This window comes from Miniopterus schreibersii (genome assembly GCF_964146895.1).
Source record: "Miniopterus schreibersii genome assembly, chromosome: 15".
Taxonomy (NCBI): Eukaryota; Metazoa; Chordata; class Mammalia; order Chiroptera; family Miniopteridae; genus Miniopterus; species Miniopterus schreibersii.
The window spans coordinates 25704869-25714728 of NC_138115.1; the positions used below are offsets into that span (position 1 = coordinate 25704869).

The following is a 9860-nucleotide window of genomic DNA, read 5'->3' on the forward strand; positions in this document are numbered from 1 at the left end:
TTATTGCCCAGTATGGAAATTACAGTACCTGAGATTTCTAAACCAACCTGCAAGGAACGAACCTTTATAGCCAACCACAGTAGCGTCAACGCTCGAAACGTCAAATTCTCCTCAAATTCTCCACGGACTCAACTGTCAACCTTGAGTCCAGTAGACAAAGTCCGGTGAGAATGTTCGTGGTTGCCTGGCAACCGCCTTGCCTGTGGGGGAGGGGATGGAGCACCTGCTTTCTCCACTGACTCAGCAGCAGACTGCTCATCCCACATGTGGGAACAGGGACACAGGGAGGGAGGACTCACTGTCATTAGAAAGTGCACAGCTGTGTTAACCATCTCTAGAGGTTTAGATCAGGTCCCAGGACAATGTCCCAATCCTAGACCAATGTCATGAATTGGTGGGACCCAAAGACTGATATTTATGCTAGCATTTCAATCTCACTCCCTTGTTCGAGATCGTTTCTACCTGGGACAATCCCACAGCCAAGGAAGGAAGCCCTCGTGCTGCACATTCCCAGGGACGGGGTGGGGTGTTCAGCACCTCACAAGGCACCCATCCCACGTGCAACAATTCCTGGAGGCTTCATGGTTCTTCTGAAAGCCGCCCACCTGTACTCTGTCCAAGGCAACTCCTACAAAATTCACCAAACATTTAAATGCAACTCTGGCTGAGTTTTTAATATAAATAGACAGCTAGACTACACAACCACCCCTGCTACCTTCCTGTCTCTTCTGCTTCCTGAAAAGGCAGCCAAATTGGTACTTACAAACAGACACAGAGATGAAGATTACAGCCTAGGGAATAAAATATTCAATAATACCATGAAAAATATGTATGTGGCCAGGTGGTTGCTTGAAGCACCGGGAGTGTGCTCTCTAAAGAACTTGATTTTCTAACTGCTTTCCTGTACATCTGACACTAATACAGAATAACACTGATGTGAACTATAATTGAAAAATAAAAATAATTCTTTTTAAAAAACAGAATGCAGGCAAGTAGAGCACATGGAGGGAGCCAGGCTTCCAAGCTAGCTGTCAAGTAATCACTGACAAGCCTGCCCTGGCTCTGAGCCTGACTGAGGGACCAGCCTCCTCTAGATGGGGGCGCTCTCAGCGGCCACTCCTCAGGTCCAGGGGGAGGTGTTAGAGATTGTGTGACACAGGAGAGAGACCAGCAGCCTTGTCTGCAGGTGGGGGTGGGCAAGGCCACAGCTGGAGCACCTCACACTCAACACACCTCTCTTCAAAGTGCAGTTAGAAATCTCCTCCGGCACACAGTGCAGGAGCAGCAGGCCCTGGGCCCTTGGACTGCTTGGTGAATGAGGCCCCTGCCCTGACCTAACAAGCTGTCCTCTGCCAGCCTCTGGCCCCTTGTCCTGTACTAAGCAAGTCTCCCCTGGACTTCCATGTACAGCCACCTCACTGAAAACACCTTTGCTGCCTCTAGCTAAAGTCCAGGCCCGGAGAGCAAGAGGGATGAACTAGAGATCCAATGAGTTTGTTTTTAAATCACCTCATTACAAAAAAGAACCCCTTTACCTACAGAACTCAAAGCATTACCCACCCACCCCCCACCCCCCACCAAATCCTTTTACTTTTTTCAAAAAGGAAAAATCCAACTCTGTTCTCCCAGGGAAGCCCAGTTCTGGAGGTTCAGTCATTCCTGCTTCCCTCTCTGGGTACCTCTGTCCAGAGCAAACCGTAATAGTTGGAGTAAAGTGCCCAGCTGGAGTGTTGGAAGCCTGAGGCCAATCTAGGGTTCAGCTCCCCAGCTCTGTGTCGCGACCCCCCGTGGGGCGTACAGAACAGCTAATATTTAGCCTACTGCCACAGATCACTTCCACCCACGCTTGTTCTGGGCCTAATTCCTGGCATAGTTTATCCATGGGACCTGGCTCACCTAAGGGTCCTGGAGCCAGGAGAGTGGGCCGACTTGCCAGAGGCACCGGCTCTACTCCTCCTCCTGTCCCTGCTCCAGGTTCCTTCAAACACCCCCAACAGCCTCAGGCCTTTGCCAGAAGCCTCCTGGGTGAGCGCATGCGCACGTGCTGCAGACCAGAATGCGACCCCAGCCTCAGGAACCCTGGCGCTCTCCTCAGAGGGAACAGAGCCCCCCTGGCCACCTCAGTGCTGCCACCTACAGGGCCGGGCACGAGTGAACCTCTCTGCCCCAGCATGGAGGCCTAGGTCTGTAGGATCTCCATCTCCACACAAGCGCCCCAGCCCATGATATAGAGGGGTGGAGTCTCTCCCCAGTCCCCAGGCACCAGCTATTTCTAGATCTGTTACAAGGGGGAGGGAGGGATTGCCTGGTTTAATCCCTTAGGAAAATCCAGGATCCCTGTGAATGGGTCCCAGGCTTTGCTGAGAGGCAGTGTCTGGAGCCCAGGGAGGCGGGAAGTGCCCCTGTACACACACACACACACACACACACACACACACACACACACACACACACACACACCAACTGCCCTAAACTAAAGGGACCCTCCTGGTTTCTGATTTGGCCCCAAGCTAGTCCTTTGAGTGACTCCCAGGCCTGGTCAGATGTCAAATACTCCGCCGCCCCCCACCGGCTGGCTTGTCCTGTGCATGTAGTTGTGAAGCCCAGGACCAAAGAACTCTTTCTCTCCTGTCCTCAGACCCTGGTCCTTTCGCACAGCAAGCCCCTGTTCTAGTGAGACTCAGATTTCTGGGGAGATTTTAAAGGCTTTTCTCTCACCCCAGCCTCAATCTGCCAAGCTCTGTATCTTGGGGCAGCCAAAGCAAAAGCCCATGGGACCTGTGCTGGCAGAGATGCGGAGAAAATGGAAGCCCATGCACTGCTGGTGGGAGTGAGAATGGCACAGCCGCCCGGTCAGTGCAGCTCAGCTGCTGATCATCCACCTGTGAGCCAGTTTATGGTTCGATTCCACATCCGGGCGAGTGGCCGGGTTGTGATCAAGATTCCTAGTGGGGGGCGTGCAGGAGGCAGCCCATCAGTGAGTCACCATTGATGTTTCTCTCTCTCTCTCTCTCTCTCCTTCTCTCCAAAATCAATTTTTTAAATAAATGGTACAGCTGCTGTAAAAAAGAGAATGGCGATTCCTTGAAAAATTACACATAGAATTGCCATATGGTCCAGCAGTTCCACTCCTGGGTATATACTCAAAAGAATTGAAAGCAGAAATTCAAATATTTGTACACAACATCAGGATTTACAATAGCCCACAGAGGGAAACAACCCAAGTGTCCATTGACTTATGAATGGATTTAAAAATGTGGTACATACATGCATACAAAGGAATATTATTTAGCCTTAAAAAGGAATGGAATTCTGAGAATGCTACAACATGAACCTTGAAAATACTCCAGGCACAAAAGGACAAATAGAACATGATTCCACTTGCACATCATACCTAGAAGAGACAAATTCATACAGATATTCCAAAAAATACAATAGTGGTTCCCAGGGCAGAAAGGGGGAGGGAAGGGAGAGGAGTCAGTGTTTGGTGGGTTCAGAGTTTCACGTTAGGAAGATGAAAACGTTCTGAGTGTGGGCAGTGGCGTTGGTTCCACAGCAATGTGACTGTACTTACAGCCCCTGAACTGGACACTTCAAAATGGAAAACATGGCAGATGTTATGGTCTGTAGAGTTTATGCTAATTTTTGAAATGTTGGGAAAAAAGATGGTTGTGGCAGGGACCAGGCCCAAGAAGGAATGTCTGTGAGCATCTGCTCCGACGGGAGCCTTGTCCCTCCTCTCCTGGTCAGCACGCTCTTCTTTGCAGGAGTTCCCCTGTCCACTGCGAGGAGGGAAGAGCCCAGGCTTTGGAGTCAAAGGTTCATTTACATTCTGCATTCACAAGCTGTGAAACCCTGGGGAAGCCACTTCACCTCCTTGTGAAGTGGGAAAAATCAACTCTGCCTAAAGCATCCCTAGGCTGTCAGCGGGTGTCCTCCGAGTTAAGCCCAGTGGGAAACCTGGGGGGGCCCAGTGTATCCCTGAAGTGCAGAAGTAGCTCTGAGGGTACCTGTTTGTGCTCGCCATTTCCATAGCTTTTCATTTCCCCATGTATAAGCAGGGTACCCTCTTATGCACGACTGTTGAGAGAAAGTGGACTTGACGTGCACCCCAGTTGACCTCCATAGTAAGGTTAAAAGCTAAAGACCGCATCCTCAGCTGACCAAGACCTGCCATGCATGACACACCCACACCTTCCCTCACTAGGCCAGAGCTCAACATCCAACACAGCCTAGAGGTCTTGAGCGCCTACTGTGTGTCAGGCTCTGTCCCAGGGCCTGAGGATACCAAGAGTGGATAGGAGACTAGATCACTTAACCCTGGGAAGCTGTCACCCTCTCTTGTGCCACCTCTGCCACAGCACACACAAGATTTGTGGCACCATGGTCGCAGACACAGGAACAGGACAAAGGTGTCTGGGGCTTCTCTACTACAGACAGAGGAAGCTACTCTTACCGACATGTGACGAAGCCCCCACACCCCTGCAGACAGTGGAGATCAGGGGAAAGCGAGGCACTGCAGGAAGTGTTTAGTGCCAGGATGTAGCAGCAACAAACCAGCGCTGGCTCTATTTGATCCCGGGACCCGACTCCCCAGTCACCAACCCCTCTGGGCCTTGAATCATGTCCCCGTAAGTCCTGGGACAGTGCTGACGACAGAGATTTTCCACCAGCGTGTTGCGGCCTCTAACCACGCCCCTCCCTCCCTGGTTCAGGTAGTTCCACAGATGCAGGGCATAGGAGTGTGAAGCCTGGCTCCCTGTTCCCCACCTCATAGTCGCGCCTCCACTCTGGATAGGGGATGGGGTAAAATCTTTGGGGGTGGAGGAAGGACAAGTTCAAACACCTGAGGTCGCTCACCTCCTGGAAGTCTTCAAGTTTGCACCACACTCTCAACATCCTTGTCATCAAACGGGACCCTGGTGGCCCCAAATGTGTGAATTGTAGTGTTCAACAAAGTTTTCCATGCACTGCCATAGGAAGGAGTGGCGGGGGAGGAATCCAAACACCCCGTTACTAGAGGACTGCGGAGCCTGTGCCGCCCAGAAGTTCTCCTCAGGGATGGGCCTGATGGAGATGACATCGGTGTCCATGTAGACGCCCGGTATTTCCAGGTGATGGCCAGGCGGGACGCCTCTGAGCTGACATGGAGCCAGCTTCTCTCTGCACTGGTGCTGATCTGCAGGAGCAGGTGCAAATCAGCCTGAGCAGCGCGGGGGAGGGAGGGGAGTCACAGAAGGAGGCCTGGCCCAGGCTGCCGGGGAGGGGGCAGCAAGCCTGCTTCCCAAATACCTATTTGCCAAGGGACCAATTTTGCCAATTTACCAACATTGCCTCCTTCACCCAAGTGTTGCTTTTAAGTAAAAAGTTTACAACAATCAGTTTCCATGGGAAGAGTTCAGTGGCTTTAAACTTTCTTCTTTAAATGAAAGAAGTGGAAAGATAAAGTAGAAACCAGAGGGGATTCCGCAGTGAACTCTATGAGTCATTTTCAGGAAGTTGGACGGTATCCCAAACTTGATAGAAAGAAATTTTTTAAAGTCCTAGAGGTACTAAAAACTGACCAAAAAAAGATAGAGTCGAAAATATAGGAAAAAATCAATATTTGTGCTATTTGAGAAATTTGCAAAAGAACCTTAAAATGCATGTATGCCTTCGTTCAATAACTAATTCTACATTAAAGGAATTAAGATGTCCCACTCATCGATGGCTTCTTGTTTCCTACGTGCCCGAGGTTCCCCAGGAACAGCTCTTTGGGTCTTTCCTCTTGGACCTGAGTTAGTTCTCTGGACCCCTCAATTCAGGGCTCAGGGCACTTGGCATCTTACCATAGGTCCTTGACATCAAGTGGATGGGTTGTTTTTTCCTTCCAGAGCGGGGGTCGGGGGTCAGAGGGGAAGGGAGGAGAGAGCAGAGCTCCTGCACCCTGCTTAGGGATGACTAGAGGGCTCCATTTGCACAGTCATACATGCCTAGTGCCTGCATTTCTGGTGGGTCATGTAGCCGGTGCCTTCCAACCATCTACACCATGGCCCAAACCATTGAACAAGTGGTCAAGGCAGAGATCAGTGAAGTAGTTGGGGGCCTTTGTCACAGAGGTGAAAGTGAGCATTAGTGATGCAGTGAGACCCCAAACACAAAAAGTAGGACCTTTCTGACCAAGGACCTAGTAGAGGGAATGATGGAAAGAGCACTGAGCTTGGAGTCATGCTTCCACCTGCCACAGGCTGAGGGTCCCAGGTTAAGTTCCAAAACTGCTCAGAGCCTCAGTTTTTTTGTACTGTGTGGGAAATAGGTGACCTCAGGCTCACAGTGAGGGTGAGGGGCTCTGTAAACCCAAGAAGCAACTCTCCTTTTTCACCCAGGAAAACAGGAGAAAATAAAACACTATTACTGTACATGGTATTTGTACTTTCTGATGACAAACATTAAATTGTTGTTGTTTTCAGATGGTGAAATCTATTCCTCTGTGAACTTAAATAAGTAATTTGAGGGAAGTACTTTGAAATGGGGAAATACCCTATTCCTCATCAGGCTTGCACACGTGAGTTTTGGCCTTCATTATTGATTCCTGCCTGCATCAATCATTACTACAGTGGTTATAAAACTGATTTTCTAACACCTTTATTCCTCCTGTATTTTTATTAGTTGGTGCTTTACTGTAAGAGAGAGTTTCCTCTTCTCCAGTTATTTATCTTAGTTATTTTAAATCTCATCAGTATCCACAATTTTGTCTTCTTTTTTTTGTTTGCAATATTGTTTACTTGCTTCCCCTCCTTTACTAGTCTAATCTTGCCAGAATTTTATGTATTTTATCTGACTCTTCAAAGAACCAACTTTTGGATTTGTTGACTGCCTCAGGCTTAGTTCCCCGGGAAGCAGATAATCTGCAGCTTGCAGATAATTCTGAGCAATGCACTATGAGCGGTGAAGGAAAACCCAAGATCAGAATATGCATCACTTGTAGTGAGGATGAACTGTTACCCTCTGCAGGCTAGAAGAGATCCAACATCATGAACTCGCCAGCTGCGTATGTCCTTGAGGACCATATATCAAGGTCTCAGAATTGACCTGTCTTGCTGACAGTCAATCACTCAGCAGTGGTGGTAACTACATCAGCCTTGGTGAAGGGAAACCCATCACATCAGACCACCATGACAAATTTGTTCACTCCCGGGCTCCTTTGTAAGGACGGAGGTGGCTGAGAACAGAGGTAACTGGCATTCATTGGACGAGTCCCCCTGTTCACCAGCTTATTTGGTGCTTCTGCCACATGTTCTTTCTGGTGGACATGGGTGTGGGACACAGAGATCCACACATATGAACCCTTTCCCATAGCTCCACCCACACGCTTCTTCTTCAGATATCCTTTCTTCTAGTTTCTAATCTTCCAGTCATGCTCTCTCTAGGCCTTGACCAAGCAGCCAAGCCATTTGCCATGATCTAGAAGCCTGTCTATATCCTTACTTCAGGATGGCCATTTGTATTTTAAACTCTGCCCACTGGCAGGATTTTCCCTCGCCACTCTTTTTCAGGGCCATTCTGTGGAACAGCAGTTTATTTTTAGCTTACACCAACATATTGTGCCTGCCTAACCATTACCAGGTCATTTATTTTTTCTCTCCTCTGTCAAATGGTTGTAGAGAAAGCCCCAAGGGGCCATAGGTGTGAGCGGATGGTGAGACATCAGTGCAAGAGAGACAGGGTATGTGGCGCCTTGTTCACTTGTTCTCATAATTTACCTGTTTCCCCCACACCTGTTTGTATAAATGTACCATTTTCATTGTATGACAAATTGCTATTGTGCTTCCCTGAACTCATGATTCGGTGGGTCTAACAATTGCCCCAGCTTATGATTCTCTAAGGTCAGACACTCAGTTTCTCCCAGGGTCCAGCGTTGTGCCAGAAGCTGTTTTTTTGGTGTGTGTGTGTGTTTTTGAACGATAAATAGTTCTTTGCTGTAGACAGCATGGTCCTGCTCAAGAACCTTAAGAGTCTGGGTGCAACTCTCCTCTCAGAGCTTGCCAGAGACTCCATAGAGTGCCCTTAAAAACCACAGATGCCTTTAGCATTACTGGATCTACCAGACCATATGCCCAGGCAGTCGGGCTGCTTGTGCTGTAGCCTGAGTCCACTGCAAAGCTCCCTCTTGCTCTGGGCCCCACTCCAGACTGGAAGCACCCCATGTCGCCTGAGATGGGTCAGGGTAGAATTCTCAGGTGCAGTATATGTTGTCTCCAAAACCTGAAGCAAGCTGTGTTTCTTTCTTAGTGGTAAGTGGCACAAGGCATAGGAACTTGTCCCTTATTTTGGAGGGGATGTTTTGGCATTTTCAAGACCACAGACTCCTAAAAACTTCACCAGTGAAGCAGGCCTCTGCCTCTTTGTTAAGGTTTCTCTCCCGCTCTCTGGTATGAATGCATCCTTCCAGGACATCGGCCACTTCTTAGTCTCCCCAATCCGATTAATGTGATGTCGTCAATATGACGGACCAACGTTGGAATGAATGGCATGATGGTCAAGACGCTGTCAGATTATATCATAAGAGAGGTGGAGACTTAATGTAGCTCAAGGGCAAGATTGTAAATGTGTACTGCTGTTCATCCTAGGTCAACGAGAAGTGATTTGATTGTCCTTCCCGATCAAAAGCTGCATTCCAAGAAGCAGACACTGTGTTCATCTTTTCCAATAAAGATACTGCGTCTGGGTACAGCAGCTGCAAAACGGTTGCCCCATAGTTAAGCGTATAGCAGTCTGCCATCGCCTACTGTCATTCGCCTGCTTTCCCAGTGATTGCACCAAGGCATGGAAAGGGGCAGACGTGCCCTTCAAGTCTTTGAGAGTGGCACCAATTGCTCTCATTCTACCGTGGTATCAGGGTCGCCTCTCAAAGTGTATACAATAGCACTCAGAAAGTCAGGGTTTTCCCCTTGCCCCTGTGTTCAGCTACTTTGGTAAATGGCTGGAGGTCCTTTTGTGGGAAGAATTTGGGAGAAATATGCTTGGCAGGCTTCCAGGGGACCTGGTCTTTCCTTTTCTAGACAGGCTCTGGGTTTGAGCAGTGCCTGCCTTCTGCTTACCTGCTCTTGGTTCATTTTGGTTATATAAGTGAAGCACAGATTCTTGTGATTAGTGGGTTTTTTGGGTTTTTTTTACTTTGTGACTTAATAAAACAAAGTTAAAGTTGAATGATTTTTCAACTCTCCTTCTAAATCTCAGTTCACTCTAACATTAATCAGGTTCATTCAGCTTACATCTATTTTTGGTTAGTATTTTAAACCTATTCTGTGTTTTTATGTTAATCCTACAAGTTAGACATTGCTCACTGTTCTATATAACTGATGCTTGTTTAGATTTCCCCATATGCTCTCCAGGTTCCTTGCTCACTGTTCCCCCCAGCATATCAGACCTCCATTCCGGGGTTAGTTTCCTTCTTCCTAAAGTGCATCCTTTGGAAATGTTTTTGTGTGGATCTATTGGCAAGGAATCACCACCTACTTTATTTGTCTGACAATATCTTCACCACCATTCTCTTTCTTTTCTTTCCATGAACTTTTGTATTGAATCATAATATACATACAGTAAAGTACATGAAATTAAGTAAACAGCCCCGTGAGTTGTCGCCAAGTGCACAGGCCACTCAGCTCCCCAGAAGCCTCTCTGCTGTGCTCTCCTGCCAGTACCCACCCCAAAGGTAACCGCTGTTCTCACTTCTGTTACCACACAGTGGTGTTCTCTGTGCTTAAATTTTATACACATGGAATCACACATTATGTATGAGGAGGGGGGAGGTGGGGGTAGAGGTGAAGGTAGAGAGGGAAGACTTGGAGGAGGGGGAGGAGAAGGGGAAAGGTGGAGCA

At 48.4% G+C, this 9860-nt stretch overlaps 1 pseudogene across 1 annotated transcript; it reads right to left on the bottom strand.

Annotated features, from left to right (window-relative positions):
* Nucleotides 1-4568: 4568 nt before the first annotated feature.
* Nucleotides 4569-9095, bottom strand: LOC308567496 (alpha-1,4-N-acetylglucosaminyltransferase pseudogene; annotated as a pseudogene). The gene is made up of 2 exons: nt 9081-9095; nt 4569-5203 (listed from the first exon to the last, which is right to left on the bottom strand). The product of its transcript is annotated as an alpha-1,4-N-acetylglucosaminyltransferase pseudogene (transcript).
* Nucleotides 9096-9860: the final 765 nt, after the last annotated feature.